Here is a 24,007-nt window from a genome sequence, read left to right as displayed (position 1 = left end):
AGCAGAAATTTTATCAAATCCCTTGAAAAAACAAAACCCATCAGTGCTAACCTTCACTGCAGTTACCCTATAATTTAAAAAGTGCATTAAAAATACTATTCTGAACACATTGGCAGATTTCTACTTTAAAAGCATTAACTCTTGTATTTGATTCCAGATTCAGTTCAAACAATTTACTGATTTACATTGCGAATATTATTTTAACAAAAGTGGGTCATATTTTACTCATGCTCTCAAAACACTTGAAAGTTCAATTGCAGCCAAGAATCACCATTCTGAGTGTAATTTTGCTAATGCAATGTGCAAAATGTTAGTCAAAATCAGTCCTTTGTACTTGGATCCTTTGATTCTCAGGATACATCCTTAGTAAGGCCTGAATGTTCACAACAACGGGAGAAAATAGCAGAGGTGGCCGAAATCCAGACATTCCATCCCTGAACATGGACCCCACATTTTTTGCAGCGGTGGGGGAGGTGGAATTAGGGGGAAATGGGCCAGGTTGAGTTTTGCGCATGGGAGGTTTGCAGAGGCAGCTGCCGGTATAAATCAGCTATGTCTGATTTTAGTGTGGAGTGTGACATACAATTTGTGCAGAGTAGATCTGGTAGGAGGAGATCCATTCTTTGCAGTGTCCCATTTGGAAATTACTCAGAAGTTGAATTATCTGCCACAGAAGTCGTAAACATTAATTTGCAAGTCTCTATCTCTACCCCAAGGGAGTAGGAGGGTAGGGCTTCTGGACTTGGCAGGGCAATTTGTTTTGCCCCTACAGATTTGGGCAGTGGGGTGGGGAGGGGAGGTGGGTGGTGGTGACAGGGGGCAGGAAGAACATTATGCTTGAGAAAGGTGCATTGTAACAAGGAAGAGATAAGGTGGGCATGGCACCCTTGTACATAAATGCTGCAAAAGCAAGTCAATGTGACCAGCCAGAGGTAGAGCAGTAGGTCAGGAGCTAGAGGAAGAATAAAGCGCACCAAGGAAGGAGGAGAGGGAGGACTACCAGGTGTTATCCTTTGGGTGGGGTGTAGCAGAGTTCATACCTCAATATGACAGAGAACCTGTGCTGAAAGGGCCTGAGCTTAAGCGATGAAGTGGCCATGGACAGATGTTGAGTGGTCCAGCAACATCTTGAACCACACTCTATTGACCTCCTTGCCATGCCAATGTCTGTAAAGATAACTCTGGTGCTCACTTTTTATGCCTTGGGCTCTTTTCAGAGTTCAGCAGGAGACCTTTCTGGCATATCCCAGTCAGCAGCACATATCTGCATAAACTCAGTGACTGATGCCCTGTTCATGCGTGAGGGGGAGCACATTAATTTCCCCATTGATTTGATATCTCAGATACAGAGCCACAGATTTTGCCCAATTATCAGGCGTCCCTCTGATGCAGGGTGTTGTCGATTGCACGTAAGTTGCCATAAAACCTCCAAATCAGCAATCAGGAACCTTCATCGAGTGAAAATTCTTCTATTCCCTCAATGTTCTGGCTATTTGTGCCCAATGTTTGCAAGGTTCCCTGTTGGCTAACATGACTCTTTCATACTCCTCAGCTGTTTCATGCACTTTTGCAGATCTGCAGTTTGCTTCTGGGGAGACTCGGAGTATCCCTTGAAGCCTTTGCTTCGGATCCCTGAAACTGAGATTGAGTGCACCAGCAGCCATGTTGTCACAAGGCTTACAATCAGGTCGGCCACTGGCATTCTAAAAATGTGTTTCTGGTGCCTCGATTGCTCAGGTGGAGCTCTGCGATATGCCCCAGTGTGAGTATCCAGAATGGTGGTTGTGTGTTGCATGAAGCACACCATCATGCAAGGGATGGGCCTACAACTCGAACATGACGATGCCATGGGCAAAGTTCTAACGTCTGTGGAGGAGGATTATGAGTAGGAAGCCTCTGTCCCTTCTGACAAAGCTGAAACTGAGGAGGATGAGGAAGCCACCAATGGCAGAGCAGCTGGGAAACTGACCGCGTCACCTGGACTGACTCCTGCATAAGAGGAGATCATCATCAGACATGTGCTAGTGCATGAGTCGCAAAAAGTTGGTTTACAGGTGCAACAGGTGATTAAGAAGGCAAATGGAATGTTGTCCTTCATTGCTAGAGGGATGGAGTTTAAGACTAGGGAGGTTATGCTGCAATTGTATAAGGTGTTAGTGAGGCCACACCTGGAGTATTGTGTTCAGTTTTGGTCTCCTTACTTGAGAAAGGACGTACTGGCACTGGAGGGTGTGCAGAGGAGATAATCTAGGTTAATCCCAGAGCTGAAGGGACTGGATTACGAGGAGAGGTTGAGTAGACTGGGACTGTACTCGTTGGAATTTAGAAGGATGAGGGGGATCTTATAGAAACATATAAGATTATGAAGGGAATAGATAGGATAGATGCAGGCAGGTTGTTTCCACTGGCGGGTGAAAGCAGAACTCGGGGGCATAGCCTCAAAATAAGGGGAAGTAGATTTAGGACTGAGTGTAGGAGGAATTTCTTCACCAAAAGGGTTGTGAATCTATGGAATTCCTTGCCCAGTGAAGCAGTAGAGGCTCCTTTATTAAATGTTTTTAAGATAAAGATAGATAGTTTTTTGAAGAATAAAGGGATTAAGGGTTATGGTGTTCGGGCCGGAAGGTGGAGCTGAGTCCACAAAAGATCAGCCATGATCTCATTGAATGGTGGAGCAGGCTCGAGGGGCCAGGTGGCCTACTCCTGCTCCTAGTTCTTTTGTTCTTATGTCCTTAAAAAGACTGATTTGCAGCATGTCCTTAGATCTTACACCTGCCATCAGCCAGTGCATGATGAGAAACTTCCAAACAACAAACCTTTTACATGGAAGCCACACTCAGGGAATGCCCATCCCCGACAAGAGATAAAAGCTGCATCAATAGGTTTTACTCACCTAAAAATGGTTACAACCCTCACCATCATAACCATTGGCTTGAGCATACTGCCATCACGCAGCATAAGACATCCTTCACAACCTGTCCCCCCTCACATAACAGCCAGTGGCTGTCAATAAGCAACCATATAAATATCACATGCATCCTTGACTTCTGGGAGAGAGCAGGAGAGAGCAAGAGAAGTAGAGACAGAGTAAGTGTGAAATAGTTTAATTGATAGCATAGTTTAGTGTTGTAGATGTGTCGTGTAATCTTTATTTTTTAAAATAAATTTAGAGTCGCCAATTATTTTTCTTTTCCAGTTAAGGGGCAATTTAGTGTGGTCAATCCACCTGACCAGCACATCTTTGGGTTGTGGGGGTGAAACCCACGCAGACATGGGGAGAATGTGCAAACTCCATACAGACAGTGACCCAGGGTCGGGATTCAAACCCGGGTCCTCAGTGCCATAGTCCAGTGCTAACCACTGCACCACATGCCGCCCGTGTAATCTTTATTCAACTAATTCCTCAGTAATATGTTCAAATCTAATTCAGTGTAGTGTAACAAATTAGCTTTGTTTGTTAAACACTGCTTGCTGTTCTTTGTTAACACTACAACCGTCACCATCCGGAAAGAACAAAAACAAAGAACACAACATGATCAAGAAAAGTATTTCTTTTTCTTGGACTTCACAACATGATACGGAGTGGTCTGATCTCAAATCTGCATTGACCACAGCTCCAGTTCGCATATTTCTCAATCCGACAAAGGAGACCAAGATCACGACAGACATGATTCAGGATGAGATGGGAGATGTTCTTCTACAGAAGACTTCAAATGACCTGTGGAGACCGGTAGTATATGCTTCTCGAGCCATGACACCCACAGAACAATGCTACACACAGATTGAAAAAGAATATCTTGGTCTGGTGACAGGTGTTGAAAAATTTCACGATTATGTTTATGGTCTTACCTACATTTGTGATTCATAGAATCATAGAATTTACAGTGCAGAAGGAGGCCATTCAACCCATTGAGTCTGCACCGGCCCTTGGAAAGAGCACCCTACTTATGCCCATACCTCCACCCCATCCCTGTAACCCGACCTAACCTTTTTGACACCGAGGGGAAATTTAGCATGGCCAATCCACCTAATCTGCACATTTTTGGATTGCAGGAGGAAGCCGGAGCATCCGCAGGAAACCCACGCAGACATGGGGAGAGCGTGCAGGCTCCTCACAGATAGTCGACCAAGGCTGGAGCTGTGAGGCAGCAGTGCTAACCACTGTGCCACCGTGCCGCCCGTAGCCCGTATTGAGAAGGATCAACGGCCGGTTGTGCATATAATTCACAAGAGTCAAAATGAGATATCGCCCAGATTGTAAAGAATGCTAATGATGATTTTTGTCTCGTGATGTACTATTAGTTACCACAAAGACGAGAGTAGTGGAATAATTGAGGCTTTATTGAGCAAAGTTGGTGTGCCTCCTGCAGCTGGAACCAGAATGGCTGCAGCACCGGCAAGCACACACATTTATACGCCGCCTACTGGGCGGAGCCAGCAGGCAGGGATTTACCCATGTACCTCTACTATACGGGCACTGCCGCAATACATGTAATATATTACTAGTGGTGACTACCACATCGAGTATATGCTCCAGGGAAAGATTTTATCCTTGCAGATACATTATCACGTGCTACTGAACATGAAGATAAGATTCCAGATCTTGTGCTGGTGATAGAAGCTCAAGCTGGCATGCTAGCTGACACAAAATCCATTTTTGATGTCAGATTATGACTAATTAAAGAAGAAACTGCATAGGATGAAGTTTTACAGCGAGCGAATCACCACATGACTGATGGATGGCCCGATGCAAGCAGTTCCAGCTTCAGAAGTGTTAAAGATGACCTCTCTGTGGTAAATGGATTTTTACTCAAAGCATGGTAGCATAGTGATTAGCACTATGGCTTCACAGCGCCAGAGTCCCAGGTTCAATTCCCCGCTTGGGTCACTGTCTGTGCAGGGCCTGCACGTTCTCTCCTTGTCTGCATGGGTTTCCTCCGGGTGCTCCGGTTTCCTCCCACAATTTGGTCATTCTGAATTCTCCCTCTATGTACCTGAACAGGGGCGAAATTCTCCTACCCGCCCCGCCACATTTCTGCGCCGACCGGCCGGCGGGAGTCTCCGTAACACCGGCCGGTCAATGGGGTTTCCCATTGTGGGGCACCCCCACGCCGTCGGGAAACCCCCGAGCGCCGGCAGAACGGAGACTCCCGCCGGCGGAGAATGACGCCCCAGGTGTCAGAATGTGGTGACTTGGGGCTTTTCACAGTAATTGCATTGCAATGTTAATGTAAGCCTACTTGTGACAATAAAGATTATTATATTATTATTATTGTTTGAGAGATCATGGACACGGAAGACTAAGCTAAACTGGGCTGTCGTGAATCAACTTGTTAATTCTACGAACGATCCTCAGCAGGGAACCCGAGGCCGAGGCCCCGCTTTTTAAAATGGCATCCCAATCTCTCAGGCCCCCAATTCGATCCCCAAACACCCCCAAGCCCCAACTCACGTACAAGGGGCCCCTCAGCACCCCCGCACCCACCAAACCTGTACAGGACACCCTCCGGCCGATCCCCACTGCATGAAAAATGCCAGCTTGGCACCGCAGCCTGGCACCCTGGCAGTGCTCCTGCCAGCTGACAGTGCCACCTGGGCACTGCCAGGCTGGAACCCATGTGGCAGTGCCAGGGTACCAGTCTCGCAGTTTTAGGGTGCCTGGGTGGCAGTAGCAGAGCGAGGGTACCACTCTGCACAGAGGGAAAGCATCTGGGGGCCTCCGATCACCTGGGAGAGCCCCACGAGTGCTGTTCCGTCTGGTCTCTGTTTGTGGAGACCGGCACTGAATGACAGTCGCCCGAGGTTTCCAAGGCGAAGGGGTTAAATGCCATGCCTTGGTTAGATCTTGGGAATGCATGTTAGAGCGAGACTAGCTGTGGATAGAATGGTGCTCATTGGCGATGTTAAAGATCAAGTGGCCATTCTTGTGGATAACATGGCAGTCCCATGTGGAACCATGTCATGCAGCTGAAAAATTGGTGTGTGCTGGTGCTACCAAGGTTTATGCTATCCTTACACATGGTATCTTTTCTGGCCCTGCCATTAGTTGAATAAACAATGCGGCTTTTGAAGCTATTGTCGTAACAAGCACCATTCCACAAGAAGAAAAAATGAAGATTTGTTCAAATGTTCGGGTGATTGATATATCCATGATCCTTGCTGAGGCAATACGCAGGATCCACAATGGAGAATCTGTGTCATACCTGTTCAGCCACGTTCCGCTGTAAGGAGATTAATGTGCAGATTTGCCAGAAAGTGATCTCGCCCACAATGGGCGAGATTCACATCGCAACATCTCACACAATTGCGTTAAATCTCGCGAGATGTGGCGAGCCAGGTAGATCCCAGAAGTGGGACCTCCGGGCATCTGCTGGCCATGGTGCACTGCTTTTCGGGTTCAACGCGACTGGTAAATCTCACCTGTTGTCTCATCTCCTGCGAGGCACCATGGACTTCCTAATTCACAAATCGGCTTTTTTGGAAGTTTGCTTTTTATGTCCACCCAAGTTGCCCAGCCCAAGCGGTGCCCACCTTCAACCCCACACAATTTCTGTGTTTCCCCGCCCCGACCCCTGATATAGATCACAGCCCAGACCGAAAATCAGAAGCTCGGAGCCAATTTTATGGATGTCGAGTTCACAGAGCCGGGAGTTCTCCTAACTCTGCACACCTAACATGAGAGCCACATCAGGCCCTCATTTTCATTTGTCACCATCTCACAACTTTTTATTTACTCGTTCATGATGAGGGCATCGCTAGTTAGGCCAGCATTTATTGCCCATCCCCAATTTTCCTTGAGAAGGTGAAGGCGAGCTGACTTCTTTGAGCCATTACTGTCCATGTATCACAAGGCTGTTTAGCACTGGGCTAATTCGCTGGCTTTGAAAGTAGACCAAGTCAGGCCAGCAGCACGGTTCAATTCCCGTAACAGCCTCCCCGAACAGGCGCCGGGATGTGGCACTTGGGGCTTTTCACAGTAACTTCATTTGAAGCCTACTTGTGACAATAAGCGATTTTCATTTCATTTCATTTCATGTGTCGTAGGAAATCCTACAGTGCTGTTGGGAAGGGATTTCCAGAATTTTAACCCAGCAACAATGACGGAATGGCGATATATTTCCAACTCCGATGCTGTGTGTCTTTGAGGGGAACTTGCAGGTTGCGATGTTTCCACGCATCTGCTGCCCTTGTTCTTCTAGATGGTAGATGTTGTGGGTTTGAAAGTTGCTGTCAAAGGAGCCTTGGTGTGTTGCAGCAGTACATCTTGTAGATGGTACACACTGCTGCTACTGTGCGCGGTGGTGAAGGGAGTTAATGTTCATGGTGGTGGATGGGATACCAATCCAGTGAACTGCTTTGTTCTGGATGGTGTTGAGCTTCTTGAGTGTTGTTCGAGCCCCACTCATCCATGCAAGTGGAGAGTATTCCTTCACACTTTTCTGACTTGTGCCTTGTATATTGTGGACAGGCTTTAGGGAGACAGGAGGTGATGTGTTGGGTGCTCTGGATCCGTGGAACACAGACAGGCCACCAACACTTAAAATAGTGCAACACTATTTTATTAAGTTAGAAACTGTTGAACATACTTTCACTGTGGGTGAACACGATGTTAGATTAAACTAAAGACCTATGCTTGTCCGAACCAGTCTATGCACTCAGCACATGGTGAGGATCTGTGCTGTAAGCTGTAAACTCTGTCCTTGTAGGAGGCTGTGTCCCGAATGAGCGGGAACTCTGATGCTCCCAGTCTTTATCGTGAGTGTGCTCTAACTGGTGATTGGCTGCGGTGTTGTGTGTGTTGATTGGTCTTGCTGTGTGTCCATCAGTGTGTGTGTATCTGCACCATGATATACTGGTGTATATCATGACAGGAGGTGAGTTACAGTCTTTGATCTGCTTTTGTAGCCACAGTATTTATGTAGCTGCTCCAGTTCAACACCTGGTCAATGGTGAGACACATGAGGGGGATAATGGGAAATTCAGCGATGATAATGCCATTGAATGCCAAGGGGAAATGGTTAGAGTCTCTCCTATTGAATATGGTCATTGCATGACACTTGTGTGCCACAAATCACCATAGTCCCAGGTGACCAAAAGCCGCTTTAACCTTTGAGGAGGAGAGCTGACCAGTGGTGATTTAACCTAAGGATTACCATACCTTAGGCAAGAGGCAAGGTTGTGAAGGCGGGGCCTTCATCAATAACATCAGGCAGTACGAGAACTGAACCCGCCCTGCTGGCCTCCGAACAACCGCAATTGTGGTGGTTTGAGACAAACTCTGGAGGCTTCCGGTGACAAAAAAGGAGTTTATTGATGAAAAGCAAAGGCAGTTAGATAACAGGTACAGAACGCTATACAATAGGTATTTACACTTCAGCTCCCTAGTCCACAGTGCCCGGGGTCGAGCTTCCAGAGCCCCACCCAACTCCCCATTGGCCGGGGTTTGCTCCCACTTGCGCGTTTGGCCCCGAGCCAGTCACATGGAGTATGCGAGTGTCTGCAGCGTGCCTGCTGATAAATAATCAGCCAGTTAAGGCAATTCAAAGAGCAATTGACTAGACTTTAACATTGTCTGTGTAGTTTTTAGGTCAGAAGACGGGCAGGCGGCCATCCCTTTAATTCACTTTTCTCATCTGAGGGAAGAATTTAAAGGGGACTTGAGCATTGGCTGTGTGAGTTGTTAGGAGTTTAGGTGAGAGTTTGTTGTTGCTTTAGTCTTGAGATTTCAAACCTTTTCCTCTGTTTTCTTCTGAAGTATTTGCTTTGTTAGCCTTATTCTGAGGATTTTAGTTTTGTCAATTCTGTTGAAGCATTTCTGCCCATTGCAGTCTTCATTGCACAGGGCTGTGCCATCTGCATTTCAGCAGATGGTGATTGTGTACCCTGCTGGGAGGACCACCTCGGAGGAGGAAGAAGGGGACCGAAGAGAGAAGAGGCCAGGTGTCTGCAGGCAGCATCGCAGGGAGGAGTGGTGCAGGCACAGGGAGTGCAGGGCCAGCAGGGAGAACAAGGCAGACGGCATTGCAGAAGACACCATTATCCTGCCAGAGTGTACAAGCAGCGATGCAGCCACCTCAACGTGCCTGAGATCCACTACTACAGCAGGATCCCTCTCGGGACATCCTGACGACATCATTATGCTGCATTATTGGGCGGGAGATCGCCTAACACTGTGGCTGAGCGCCCAATGGTCTGGAGGTCGCAGTAGCTTTCAACATTTATGCATACGGATCATTCCAGGGAGATCTATGTGTAGTGTCCCAATCAGCTCTCCATATCTGCATCAAGCTTGTAACTGATGCTCTGTTCAGATGAATCCACACATTCATCCATATCAGGGCAGACCAGGTCAGCCAGGCTGAGTGAGCCAGAGTCTTCGCAGCTACTGTAGGGTTCCCCCACATCCAGAGTGCTATAAACTGCCAAATGGCCATCAATACACAAGCAGGCCAGTTGGGCGCCTCTGTAAATAGGAAGGGTTACCACTCCATGAACATGTGGATAGCATGTGACCACAGGAGCCAGATTCTTCAATATACCCAGTCAGCTCTCATGATGCATACATACTGTGACACTCCCAGGTGCCAAGGCTGTTTGTGGCTCCAGTTCAGCTGAATGGGTGGTTGCTGGGTGACAAATGGGTTTCTGTTGCAATGGTAGCCATTCCAGCACCGGAGGACAGAGGCGGAAGATATGTACAATTGGTATCAAGCCTCCACAAGGGCTGCTGAAGACGAGGTTCCGCTGCCTGGGGATGCCCTGCAATATCCTTCAGTGTAAGTGCTGTTTATCACCAGGGTGTGCTGTGCTCTACACAACCTGGCACTGACAGGGGGGCACCCAGTTGAAGATGAGGATACTGAAGCAGCTCAACACACCTCAGAGGAAGACTCAGCAGATAGACCCTGATGAGGAGCCCGAGCCTGCACAGGGACGAGGAGGCAGATGTGATGAACCCTCTCAGGAGGCAGGGACACCAGGGAGGCCTTGATTCAGCTGTCCTTCAGCTGGGCTGCCAAGACTTGCCTTCCATCTCAATACAAGGATGCAACCTTCCTCAGAACAACCCCAGGAACCACTGATTTGCCATTCAGTGGAGGAGGCTGTGCTCGGTGCTCAGGGTCATCGCATCTCTCATGTTCTCCATGAAAGAGACCATGGCAGGCAGATCCTCGGGGTTCTCCACAAAATCTTCCCATACACCCCACTGGACATCCAGCATTTTTCTCCTTGTGGGCAATTCCAGAGGCTCATCATCTGCTTCCAACTCAGCATGGTCCTCGTCTTCAGCAATCTTCCGACTACAATGCCCATGGCAACCTCTGCCTCCACTTGCTCCGCATGCCAGTGAACCGACGAACTAATGCCCACCAATGTTCTTGCATTTAAGTTGATGTATGTTAGGAAGAGGGGGTGTGATGTATATGTACCTGTCTGTGGCTCCTCCTTGGGTATCAAGGGAGGGTCCTCGGGATCCCAGTAGCCACTGAAGGATGGTGCATTTGAGGGAGGAAAACACTATCAGTAGTATCATCACATAGTCAATGTGCATGCTAGGTAGGCTGTTGAAACTGGACAATTGCATCATTGTGGCATTGACATTGCTGGATCCTTGCTCAGAACCTCCCATTTGAAATGAGACCACCACACATTGTTTACACTCTCCATCAGTCTTGTCTCTGTACACTGGACTCTTATCTTCCTCCGAGACCCCCTTCCTCTCTGTGACCTGAGGAATTTGCTCCACCCTCGCACTCTAACTTGAGGGTGTCCATCTCAAATTTGCTCAGTATGAGCAGTTTGGCCACCTCACCATCCATTAGCATGCACTCCACAGCATTACATTACAGCTTCTATTCTCCTGTACGGACAAAAGTGCATTAATTTGTTTGCGCTCCACCTGCAACACCATACCAGCCTCGCACTGCGAGGAGAACCAGGTTCAGGTGACCGTCAGATTTGCAAACCTCGCCCTCTCTGCCCCAAGGCTAGTGGGCAGATCTCCCAGCCTTGGCCGGCATAGGCATATGTGTCTTTTGTAACTCTGATTCTTACACCCCTGACCGCCACAGGACATCTCAACATTGCACCAAGCCAGTTCGGCACTCACCTTTGCTCAGCATAGAGATCATTCAGCTTTTTGCAGCCCGGGATCCAGATCGGATACACAATTTAATGCCCACTGACCTGTGCTGCCACCTCTAATCAGGCCTCCATTGTCTAGTGTGGTGGCCTCTTCCTGTCATCCGTGGCATGAGGATGCCCCGCCTGGCACTCACTGCCTCCACTAGTGTGCACAGGCACTCATCTAAAAAGTGGGGGCAGATTTCTCACCAGTATTGCCTGTGGTAGTCACCACTGATGTATATATTGTATATATAGGATGCGATATAGGTGCTTTACGGTAATTCCCTGTACTACAGGTACGGGGGTAGATCCCTGCCTGCTGGCTCCACCCAGTAGGCGGAGTATAAATATGTGTGCTCCCAGTGCAGCAGCCATTTCGTCAGATGCTGCAGGAGGCCACACATCTCAGTGTAATAAAGCCTCGATTACATCCTACTCTCGTCTTTGTGTAATTGATCGTGCATCAATTTATTGCACTGAGTTTTTCAGAAGATGGACCTCCGCATCAAGCCGGATCGCCTGCAGCTGCATCCGCAAGCAGAGAACAGCAAAAAGGGCTTTGAACATTGGCTAGCCTGTTTTGAAGCGTACATCAGGTCTGCGGCAGACAAAATTCCAGAACCACAGAAGCTCCAGATCCTTTATACGCGGCTGAGCTCCAACGCCTTTCCACTTGTCCAGGACCTGCCGAACTACGCAGAGGCCATGGCGCTACTGAAGGAAAACTACGCTCAGCGGACTAACACACTCTATGCCAGGCACCTCCTCTCCACGCGGCATCAACTTCCCAGTGAGTCGGTGGAAGATTTCTGGCGCACCCTGCTGCCCCTAGTTCGACACTGTGACTGTCAGGCCGTTTCGGCCACGGAATACTCGAATTTGCTAATGAGAGACGCATTTGTTACGGGCATAGGGTCTGACTACATCCGCCAGCGCCTCTTAGAGGGGGCCACGCTCGACCTCACGGCGACCAAAAAACTAGCGCTTTCACTTACGGTCGCATCACGCAACATTCAGGCCTATGCCCCCGACCGCGTGGCCCACCCACCCTGTGCATCTTGGACTCCGCAGACGGCCGCCCCATCATCGACCCCATCAGCGACCGCCCCCAGCCAATCCCACGCCTGTGCCGCGCGGCAGCCAACCAATCCCGGGAAACCCAAATGCTATTTCTGTGGGCAGTCAAAACATCCCCGACAGCACTGCCCGGCGCGGAGCGCCCTCTGCAAGGCCTGTGGCAAGAAGGGACATTTTGCTGCAGTGTGCCAGGCCCGCTCAATCGCCGTTATTGTCCTGGCACCTCCACGTGCAGCCAGTGGGTGCTGCCATCTTCCCCCCCCCCCCCCCCAGGACCACGTGCGGCCAGTGGACGCCGCCATCTTGCTCGACTCGCAACACGTGTGGCCCATGGGTGCCGCCATCTTGTTCCTCCCAGGACCAACGGGCGCCGCCACCTTGCTTTCCCCACGACATGCGCGGCACGTGGGCGCCGCCATCTTACCCGACTCAGGACCCATGTCCGTCGGGCATCTCATCCGGCCGCTCATCGCCTGCAACCGCCAAAGACCAGCCGCGTCTCGCCTCGGTCACGATTGACCAGTCTCGACCACACAACCTCGCGACTGCTTCAATAAAGTGAAGGTCAACGGGCACGAGGTCTCCTGCCAGCTGGACTCCGGGAGCACTGAGAGCTTCATTCACCCCGATACGGTAAGGCGCTGCTCCCTCGCGGTCCACCCCGCTAACCAGAGAATCGCTCTGGCCTCCGGGTCCCACTCCGTGTCTATCCGGGGGTACTGCATCGCCACTCTCACTGAATAGGGCGTGGAGTTCAGCGGCGACTGCTTCTACGTCCTTCCCAACCTTTGCGCTGCCTTGCTACTTGGCCTGGATTTCCAGTGCAACCTCCAGAGCCTAAACCTGAAATTCAGCGGGCCTCTACCACCCCTTACTGTGTGCAGCCTCACGATCCTTAAGGTCGACCAACCTTCCCTTTTTGCAAACCTAACCCCGGATTGCAAACCCGTCGCCACCAGGAGCAGACGGTACAGCACCCAGGACAGGACCTTCATCAGGTCTGAAGTCCAGCGGCTGTTTCGGGAAGGCATCATCGAGGCCAGCAACAGCCCCTGGAGAGCCCAAGTGGTAGTGGTCAAAACTGGGGAGAAAAACAGGATGGTCGTTGACGACAGTCAGACCATCAATCGGGACACGCAGCTCGACGCATACCCCCTCCCACGCATATCTGATATGGTCAATCAGATTGCACAGTACCGGGTCTTCTCGACAGTAGACCTGAAATCTGCCTACCACCAGCTCCCCATCCGCAAGGCGGACCGCCCATACACTGCGTTCGAACCAGACGGCCGCCTTTACCTCTTTCTTAGGGTTCCCTTCAGCGTCACCAATGGGGTCTCGGTCTTCCAACGGGAGATGGACCGAATGGTTAACCGGTACGGGCTGCGGGCCACTTTCCCGTACCTGGACAATGTCACCACTGCGGCCACGATCAGCAGGACCATGACGCCAACCTTGCCAAATTTCTCCACACCGCTACTCTCCTAAACCTCACTTACAACAAGGAGAAGTGCGTGTTCAGCACGAACCACTTAGCCATCCTCGGCTATGTGGTCCATCCTCGGCTATGTGGTCCAGAACGGAGTTCTGGGGCCCGACCCCGATCGCATGCGCCCCCTCATGGAACTCCCCCTTCCCCACTGCCCCAAGGCCCTCAAACGTTGCCTGGGGTTCTTTTCATATTACGCCCAGTGGGTCCCAAACTATGCGGACAAGGCCCACCCACGCATTCAATTCACTGTTTTTCCTCTGACGGCCGAGGCTCACCAGACCTTTAATCGTATCAAGGCCGACATCGCCAAGGCCGCGATGCACGCGGTCGACGAGACGCTCCCCTTCCAAGTCGAGAGCGATGCATCAGACGTCGCTCTGGCCGCCACCCTCAACCAGGCAGGCAGGCCCGTGGCATTCTTTTCCCGCACCCTCCATGCCTCCGAAATTCAGCACTCCTCCGTCGAAAAAGAGGCCCAAACCATCGTTGAAGCTGTGCGGCATTGGAGGCATTACCTGGCTAGCAGGAGATTCACTCTCCTCACTGACCAACAGTCGGTTGACTTCATGATTAATAACACACAGTGGGGTAAGATCAAAAACGATAAAATCTTGAGGTGGAGATCGAGCTCTCCACCTACAATTACGAGATTTTGTATCGCCCCGGTAAGCTCAACGAGCCCCCCGGTGCCCTATCCCGAGGTACATGTGCCAGCGCACAAGTAGACCGACTCCGGACCCTGCACGACAACCTCTGTCACCCAGGGATCACTTGTTTTTACCATTTCATCAAGGCCCGCAACCTGCCCTACTCCATCGCGGAAGTCAGGGTGATCACCAGAGACTGCCAGGTCTGCGCGGAGTGTAAACCTCACTTCTACCAGCCAGACCGTGCACGCCTGGTGAAGGACTCCCGCCCGTTTGAATGCCTCAGCGTGGACTTCAAAGGGCCCCTCCCCTCCACTGACCGCAACATGTACTTTCTCAGTGTGGTCGATGAATATTCCCCTTTGCTGTCCCATGACCCAACATGACGTCTGCCACCGTCAGCAAAGCCCTCAACACCATCTTCGCTCTGTTCGGCTTCCCCGCCTACGTCCACAGCGACCGGGGATCCTCATTCATGAGCGATGAGCTGCGCCAGTACCTGCTCAACAGGGGCATTGCCTCGAGCAGGACGACCAGCTACAACCCCAGGGGAAATGGGCAGGTGGAGAGGGAGAATGGGACGGTCTGGAGGGCCGTCCAGCTAGCCCTACGGTCCAGAGATCTCCCGGCCACCCGCTGACAGGAGGTCCTCCCGACGCACTTCACTCCATTCGGTCGCTCCTGTGCACCGTGACTAATGAAACCCCCCATGAACGTCTCTTTGCCTTCCCTACCTTCTCCTCCGGGGTTTCGCTCCCAACAGGGCTGGCAGCTCCAGGACCCTGGAACCTCTGTCGACACGTTCGACTCCACAAGGCGGACCCGTTGATTGAGAGGGTACAGCTACTTCACGCTAACCCGCAGTACACCTATGTAGCGTACCCCGATGGCAGCCAAGACACAGTCTCCCTCAGGGACCTGGCACCAGCTGGTTCCACACACACCCCCCTCCGACCCGGCGCCATACTCCCTCCCCCCGGCGCACCCCACCGCAGCCCCCACCCCAGGACAATCCGTCCTCCACTTGCTCACACCCGGGGATGAAAAGGATTTTGACACGCTCCAGGAGTTACCGAGGACCAAGCCGCCGGAGTCACCACCAGCTCTGCGGCGCTCTCAACGACAGATCAAGGCACCGGACCGCCTGAATTTGTAATGTTATCTGTACTTTTAAAACACAACTTTCTGTATATAGTTCTCCACCACCTCCGCCGGACTCATTTTTTTAACAGGGGGTGAATGAAGTAGTCACCACTGATGTATATATTGTACATATAGGATGTCGATATAGGTGCTTTATGGTAAGGCCCCTGTACTACAGGTACGGGGGTAGATCCCTGCCTGCTGGCTCCGCCCAGTAGGCGGAGTATAAATATGTGTGCTCCCAGTTCAGCAGCCATTTCGTCAGCTGCTGTAGGAGGCCACACATCTCAGTGTAATCAAGCCGCGATTGCATCCTACTCTCGCCTTTGTGTAATTGATCGTGCATCATTGCCCTCCTGCCTGGCGTGACCAGTTGGTGCTGAGATGATAGCAATTTTTATAATCTTTCCTGGACAGCTCCCTGAGGCTCTCCACCGCTCCTGGCAGCCTTCAGGGAACAGTGTCAGCCAACATTAAATCCCCCACTGGGTCCCTATTGGACCCGGCACTGGCCAGATTCCCACCCCTGCCAGCAGTGCTGTGCCAGTATCCAGTCACAGTTCATGCTAGTTGGTCCTTTATTGGCCAGCCAATGTGAAATTGTGTTTGGTTTCCAATCGCGGCCCGAATCGGAAATCGCAGCCATTTCCGGTCCCATCGATTGTGCGCAAAATTAAAGCCATATTAACACTTTTCCTGACAACCATTCCCCTTCAATTCCCCAACTTTCATGAAGCAATAATCAATCATCTTGTAATCAGAGTTAAGGAGTAATTTTTAGCCTTGCTGCTTGGGAGTAATCTGGCAGGGCAGATTGCCAAACTGTTGTTGAATCTGACTGATTCATTGTTGGGATGCTGACGTAATTTTAAAGTTAAAGCACATGATGCCTGTGCTGCATTAGTCTTGCCAACACTTTGAGGTGATTGGCTAATTGGGTATCTCTGAGAGTGAAAACTGGAGACAGCTCAGTACAAAATTCAAGTAAGTGGTGGATTTTTTAAAGGGAAAAAAGGAGCATTAAGGCGGTTCCTCTGGTCCCACAAAAATGGTGCCAATTGCTGCTAGATCTCCTACCTTCCCTCCTCTAATTGGTCTTTCATCTACATCCCACCAACTGTGCCAGTGACACTGAATTAGTTTCTTTTCAGTCCGGATTAAATGATCAATCGAACACCAAGCTACTTCAACGTACGTTTATTCACGGCCGGGACTTGAGCACTGTACATCAGAGTGTCTACAGATGCAAGTCGAAGTTAATACAGCAGACAATTACTTACATAATAAAATGACAATGTTTCCTTCCCAAGGACAGCCCCTTTAGAGGAGGCCTGAGAAATACAACATTCTGTGTCTCTCAGCTAAAATATAGTTATCTGTAGAATTAAAAACGATTCCCAAGGCCGTGTTTTGTCACTGCAACTGTCTCGCGCACAAACATAAGAGATAACGAAGATGCGTTGAAATTCCATTAAACCAAAAGTTCTCTTTGACATTTAATTTTCCCATCAAACCATATTCTCATTCCCCCCTTTTATCATTTCATGATAACTTCTAATCCATAGCCAATCGTCTCAGTCTCTCCCATTCTATCTGTACTTCTATCATTTTCTTACGTTCCTCTGCACTTTCTTTCACATCCATTAACTCTTCAAGGCGCACTTCATGTTGCTGCATTAACTGTTGAGAAAATTCCTGCTGCACTGACACTTTTACACAAGCATTTCATTAGGAAGCTAAACATAATTATTACAAGTATTACAACTACCAGGATTATCAATCCATGCACCAGGTAAGGCCCCCATGATCCGGCAAATAACCAATCTAACCACCCATCCCTTGATGTTTAATGCAGTTTCTTAACCTCTTTGTGGATATGATCCATGAGGTGAGTGATGTTCTCCGAACTATCGGGGATGTAGGTGCAACATTCCGAACCGATCATGGCACAAGTCCCACCTTTGTTTGCAAGGAGGTAATCGAGGGCCATTCGGTTTTGTAGGGCTACGGTTCTTATTGCCACCATTTCATTATTTATCTCATTCAATGCTTCAGTGGTGTCGTTTGCTACCTCCTCCAGGATTTTTGCTATCTTCCTTATTTCCTTCATTGCAAGAGCTACCCCGATAGGGGGAAGCAGGATCCCAAAGTATCGTTGTGTTTTGGTTATTTCTCTCTTTTGTCGCTTCATCATTTGGTAATGGTCGCCTAAATTGGCGAGGTGGTGTATAAAGGGGACTACATACCCCAGATAACAGGATCCCGTCCAATTCTCTGGCAGCCAGGGATATGCCTTGTGGCCACAAATAAAATACATCTCATTGTACGAAGTGAGTTTGTCCACATCAAACCCTTCAGCCATCAAGGAGTACTTGAAGGTACCTGTCCCGTTAGCGTAGGGGACGTCCAGTGTACACCCATAAAACTGAGGAGACGTATATACGGGATAGACCTCGGATATGTTGGCCACCACAAATCTGTGCTCGCATTGACTAGCACCTACAAATATCCCTTTAACCACATTCCTTACTAAACATATTATTCCCAGTGGTCTTCCCATGTTGGTGGTATTAGTGAGGGTAAGAAACGGAGACTGGTGGGATTTGTTATAACTTGGTTGGTACCACATCTCAAAGGTGTTCATTGGATAGCCCCCCTCTTTCCAAGGTCTTGGAGATATGGGGAGAGACGATAAACTAGAAGCTGCCCCGCCGTCTGGGTGTCTTACCATAGATGCAATTCTTATAGTCCTGGGGGATTGACGAGTACCATTCTGGTAAATATACCATTCTACTGTTTCTGACAGGTTAAGTGGAACAGGTCTGAGGGGGATCCCTCCCTTAGTCTGGGTCGGGATATGTGTACATACCCAGCAACCAGAAACATTCATGTCCTTTGCGTACACATATGACATATACAGATACGTGTTTACATATAATTCCCTTTTTTTCGCAGCCTTACCCTCCCTTGGTCAACGCATCCCAAGGGTAAAGTCTTTTTTTTTGTTTCTGCAGCTATAGTCCCATTTACTGTTGACCTGATGACAGGGTAGGTTGCCCTTAGTCACTCCACTCATGAGTATGGTCCGATTGCATCGTTGTACGTAGGCCGAACATCCGTCCGCAGGGGTCGCGTTCCAAGGTCCTTCTCCTGGGCCTTGACTGGTGCATTGTAAGGTGTCTCCTCGACAGTGGTGATGAGTCCGTCTTCCCTTGGGGCCACAGGTTCTTCGCTTGACCTCTCCTCCAGTTTCCAAAAGTCCCAGCAGGGTTACGATAATAAGTGTGGCCCTCATCCTAGAAGTGAAGTTGAAGTTATTACCTCGGGCTCGAAAAAAGGGTCATTCTCTATTGCACTTTACAATGGTGGATGTGGATCCAGGCATTTCTGCCTTCCACTTTTACAGCAGTGGGAGTAGTGAGTAGGACCTGGTGTGGTCCTTCCCATCGGGGTTCTAATCCTGTCCTAACCCAATTACGAATCAGAACATACTCCCCCGGATTAATAGTGACAGAACTGGACAAGGGAGGTATCTCCTCATAAGCAGCTCGTACCCGTGAATGGAGGCCTTTTAGTACTTTAGTCAAGGCTATCACATAGTTGGCCATTTCAGTGGTCATATGGTGAAACTGTACTTCCTTATGTTTCCCTTGATCCCAAGGAGTACGCAAGGGTCTTCCGTATAAAATTTCGGCGGGACTCAGCCGTGTCTTTCCAGCTGGGGTTGCACGTATTTGGAAGAGGGCAATAGGCAATAATTTGAGCCAAGTGGCTCCAGTCTCTGCCTGTAGTTTTGCCAGTTTCGTTTTTAATGTCTGATTAGCTCTTTCTACCATTCCCGCTGCTTGGGGTCGGTATGCACAGTGTAATTGTTGTTTTATTCCCAGCTGAGTACAAAATTCCTCATTGATCTGTCCCACAAAATGAGGTCCATTATCAGAGCTTAATCGATATGGAATCCCAAATCTAGGAACAATTTCTCGCATCAAAACTTTTACTACCGTGGAAGCTTTGTTATCTACAGTGGGGTAAGCTTCTATCCATTTGCTAAATACATCAACAATAACCAATACATGTTTATAACATTGGCTCTTTCCAACTCAATGTAATCCATCTGGAATGTCTCAAAGGGACCTTCTGGTAGCGGGGTTTTACCCATTTCACAGGGTATTGCTTTACCAGGATTATACTGCTGACATACTAGGCAACGACTGCTAATGTTTTGTGTTATGTCCTGCAGTCTTGGATGCCACCAAGTCTTGAGCAATACATCACCCGTGGCTCGCGTACCACAATGAGTTGCAAAGTGAACACATTCAGTGACCCAGGCTGCTAATGCATCAGGCATACATGTTTGCCCTGCTGGGGTGACCCACAATTTGTTTACAGGATCCTAACAACATCCCAATTCTTCCCATAGTCTTTTTACACAAGCAGGAGCGTCCTCCTGTAACTGAATGACATCAGTGATGGTCGGCATTGGCTTTTCAGAGGGAGACTGACCCTTAGAGCTTTTAGTCTGGCTCATCATTTTTGGTACCACCATGTCTTTTAAGCGAGAAGCTTCTTTGGCTTGGTGGTCCGCTTGCTGATTACCCGCATCCACCAGTGTTTTGCCTGTCGTATGGGCAGCGCAATTTATTATGGCTATTTGTTTAGGGAGCATTCAAGCCTGTAGTAATTGTGAAACTAACTGTTTGTGGGATATCTGAGTGCCTGTAGATGTAAGAAATCCCCTGTTCTTCCATAATTGACCGAAGTCGTGTGTGTCTCCAATTGCGTATCTGGAGTCTGTGTAAATGTTTATTTTCTTATTCTCTCCTAACACGCACGCTCGGATAAGTGCAAATAGCTCGGCTTGTTGGGCGGAGAACGGTGTTTCAAATGCTGCTGCTCCAAGGGTTTCTCCCTGCTGATTAACTATAGCGTACCCTGATAATCTATCCCCCCTTTCGCCGACGGAAGCACTGCCGTCGGTGAAAACAGTTAAGTCTACATCGGGCAGGGGAGTGTCAGTGAGATCATCGCGCACGGATGCTTCCTCTCTGAGGAGCGTCAGGCAATCGTGGCCTGGCTGTGAGCATTCCGAGGGTGCTTCGGAGAGAAAACTTGCTGGATTGATAGTGGTGCAGTGGCGAAATTGGAGCTTGGGATTATTCAGGAGATAAATCTCATATTTGTTCTGCAGAGCCATGGTTAAATGTTGGGTTTGGAGCTGTCCGAGCAGGGCCGTGACAGAGTGGGAGCTGTAAACCACAATGTCCTGCTGGAGGGTAAGGTTAGCCGCCGACTGGAGGCTGTTGAAAATAGAAGCAAGGATCTGAGTGCAGGCGGGATAGTCAAGAACTGTCAATTTAAGAGAACTGTCATTATTCTGAATATTGCTTTATTAATTTTAAGAAATTAACATATCTTGTGAGTAGTGCTTTCTTTAATAGAATCGACAAATTCATCTACAGAAAACCAAGAGACAGCATAAGATTGGTTCAGTTATATATGTTTAATAAGTTATTGTGTTTGATATTTTAAAATAAATGTTTAGAATTAGCCTGGGAATTAAAACGTCAAACAATGTGGAAGCAGGTTTTAAGAACACAAAACAACTCAGATTAAAAAGAACAGATCGTTCAAAGACATTTGATAACGGGAATTTGGCAGCAATCCAACTTTTACTCCCAGTCCATTTGAGTGACAAATATTTTTTTTTAAAAAAAGGTTGGAGATGCAAATAGCATCATTCCAAGCTATACGCCTCTTTTTGTCTCTGCAAGAAAATTAACCCTTTCAACAAGCTTTTGTGTATAATCCAGAAGATGTCAAAGTGCAGAATGTTGCACTTTCATTCCCAACAACTCTAAAGAAGTTAAAGATTTGGCATTACATATCCAAAAAGAAATCAAAAAACTTGATCCACCCCAATTTATCTCTCTCTGGGATAAAATTTGTGGGTGGCTTGGACACACTGGAATGTCCACAATAAGAATAATCCTATTCTCCTGTGTAGCTGTATTCATCATTTACATAACATACAAATGTGCTAAGTGCATAAAAAACTATTCGCTAAACGCAGGGGACCAACTATTAGAATGATTCAAACTAACCCAACTGTACCCCCAATCGATGAATTTGAGCTGAAATACTATTATTGAAATGTTACTGATCAATCAACTGTTTGACTGTATTATTAACATATTGTATAATTTATTAATACTGAATCAGTAGCATCAAATTTGATTAATTTATTAATTATAATAATTATTTTGAAATGCCTGGTTGTTGGGCCCCTGTGGTTGGCAGGGTTGTATGCTATATTGGGAACTTGCCGGACGGGGAACTGACACCGCGGCCGATAATCGCCTGGGTAATCAGGGAAATCCACCTCTGGTGCCCCCTCTTTTCCCAGGACTAACTCTCGATTCATCTGTGGGAATTGATTAGCATGGGTTTTAGAATGAGTGCGAGTCGCCGGACCTCCTTGCGACGGTGGAGGTGGTGGTACTGGCGTTGGGAGTGGTGGATAAAGGGCTTGAATGTAAGGTGGAGGCGGTCGTAGTGGCGGTGTAACGGTCGGCCGTCCCCTATATTGCCAATTTTCAGGATCATCCTCATCATCTCCCTCGGTCAAGGCAAGGCCGGCCATTTGACCGTACGGTCCTGATTTAGAAATGGGGGGTTTTACAGAATTAGGTCTTTTTCTATGGTGGGCACATTCCTTTCTCAAAACCCCCGCAGTCTTAACAATTCCCCCTTCTGTTAATTCAATACCCAATTTTAAAGCGTTAACCTGCCAACTAGCCAATAAAAATGCATATTTTCATTTTTGGCAGTACTTCCGCCATAACTCAATCAATTTCTTAGCCGTGGAGCTACGGTTATGTTGCCAAATAATCTGCTGTGCCTCTATAACCGTAGGCAAATCTTTTGATCCTCCCAGGGGCCATTTCCCCTTTCCCAATTTCTTATGCAATTCTCCCGATAACTGCCGCAGCTGCTGAGAATGTTCCGGATACTGTTAACAAAGAGTCTGAAGCACGCTTCCACTATCAGAGGTGCTATCCAGAGTATTACCCATTGTCTTCTATCCTCGGATGATCCTTGTGGTTACCTATTTAATTTTGGTAGCGATCCTAAATCGCCTATTCAATCAAGAATTTAAACGGGTTTATCCTGCCCCGTTACCCAATCAGGAGGCTTAGGCAATTGTTCGAAAGTGACTTTTAGAAGGTCAAAGTCTGGAAATGAAACATGAGAAGAGAGAGAGAGAGAGGACTGATTTAACCAGACTGACAGACTCAGGGAATCAAAGACAGAACAACAGACAGACTCAGAGAATTAAAGACAGAACTAACAGATTTAAGAAATTGTTCGCGTGTTCCGACAGGGTACGCAACGGTGAAACCCTGTTTATTGTGGAGTTTAAGGCGTCATCCGCACCTGGTGAGAAGTACTATAATTTAGACGGAGTTATCCATTCTCCGCTGTAGCCAATAGTCAACCCGGTGTGTCGAACAAGTCGAGACACTGGTTGAGACAATCACTTGTTTTAAGGGCAACCTTTTATCGCGAAGGTATGAAGCAACCAGAAGGATCTTCAACAGCCAAGCACCTTTAGAATTCGAAGAGGACTCTAACCTCTTACGGGACTCCAACCCAGAATTTGAGGAGAACTCTAAGCTCCTACGGGACTCCAACCCAGAATTTGAGGAGAACTCTAAGCTCCTACGGGACTCCAACCCAGAATTTGAGGAGAACTCTAAGCTCCTACGGGACTCCAACCCAGAATTTGAGGAGAACTCTAAGCTCCTACGGGACTCCAACCCAGAATTTGAGGAGAACTCTAAGCTCCTACGGGACTCCAACCCAGAATTTGAGGAGAACTCTAAGCTCCTACGGGACTCCAACCCAGAATTTGAGGAGAACTCTAAGCTCCTACGGGACTCCAACCCAGAATTTGAGGAGAACTCTAAGCTCCTACGGGACTCCAACCCAGAATTTGAGGAGAACTCTAAGCTCCTACGGGACTCCACCCCTTCCCGGGCCTCTAACCCGAACTGTAACGGGTTCTCCGGACTGACCTGATCTCGTAAGAGTCTCTCCAGAAACAGACGGTAGGACCAGGTCGCGCTCGGTACAGCGGAGGGGGAAACCAAAGTGGTAACAAGGGTACTCACATTTGGGGGCCCAATTCCTCCAACGCCTCCCGACACGATCAGTCAGTTACACCGTTTGCTCCTGGCAAGGCTCTGTGAGAACCGTTCTCTGCAACCAAATGTGAATTAGTTTCTTTTCAGTCCAGATGAAATGATCAATCGAACACCAAGCTACTTCAACGTACGTTTATTCACGGCCGGGACTTGAGCACTGTACATCAGAGTGTCTACAGATGCAAGTCGAAGTTAATACAGCAGACAATTACTTACATAATAAAATGACAATGTTTCCTTCCCAAGGACAGCCCCTTTAGAGGAGGCCTGAGAAATACAACATTCTGTGTCTCTCAGCTAAAATATAGTTATCTGTA

General features: G+C 48.5%; 1 protein-coding gene and 1 pseudogene across 2 annotated transcripts in view; both read left to right on the top strand.

The window, feature by feature from the left end:
- LOC140426939 (pro-neuregulin-2, membrane-bound isoform-like) overlaps nucleotides 1–24,007 on the top strand; it is a 1,113,957-nt gene that overhangs the window by 1,054,471 nt on the left and 35,479 nt on the right. The window lies entirely within an intron of this gene.
- LOC140426940 (ribose-phosphate pyrophosphokinase 2 pseudogene) lies at nucleotides 5,885–6,227 on the top strand (annotated as a pseudogene).

Source organism: Scyliorhinus torazame, chromosome 7 (assembly GCF_047496885.1).
Source record: "Scyliorhinus torazame isolate Kashiwa2021f chromosome 7, sScyTor2.1, whole genome shotgun sequence".
In the NCBI taxonomy this organism is placed as follows: Eukaryota; Metazoa; Chordata; class Chondrichthyes; order Carcharhiniformes; family Scyliorhinidae; genus Scyliorhinus; species Scyliorhinus torazame.
This window is presented reverse-complemented; position numbering and strand designations above follow the sequence as displayed.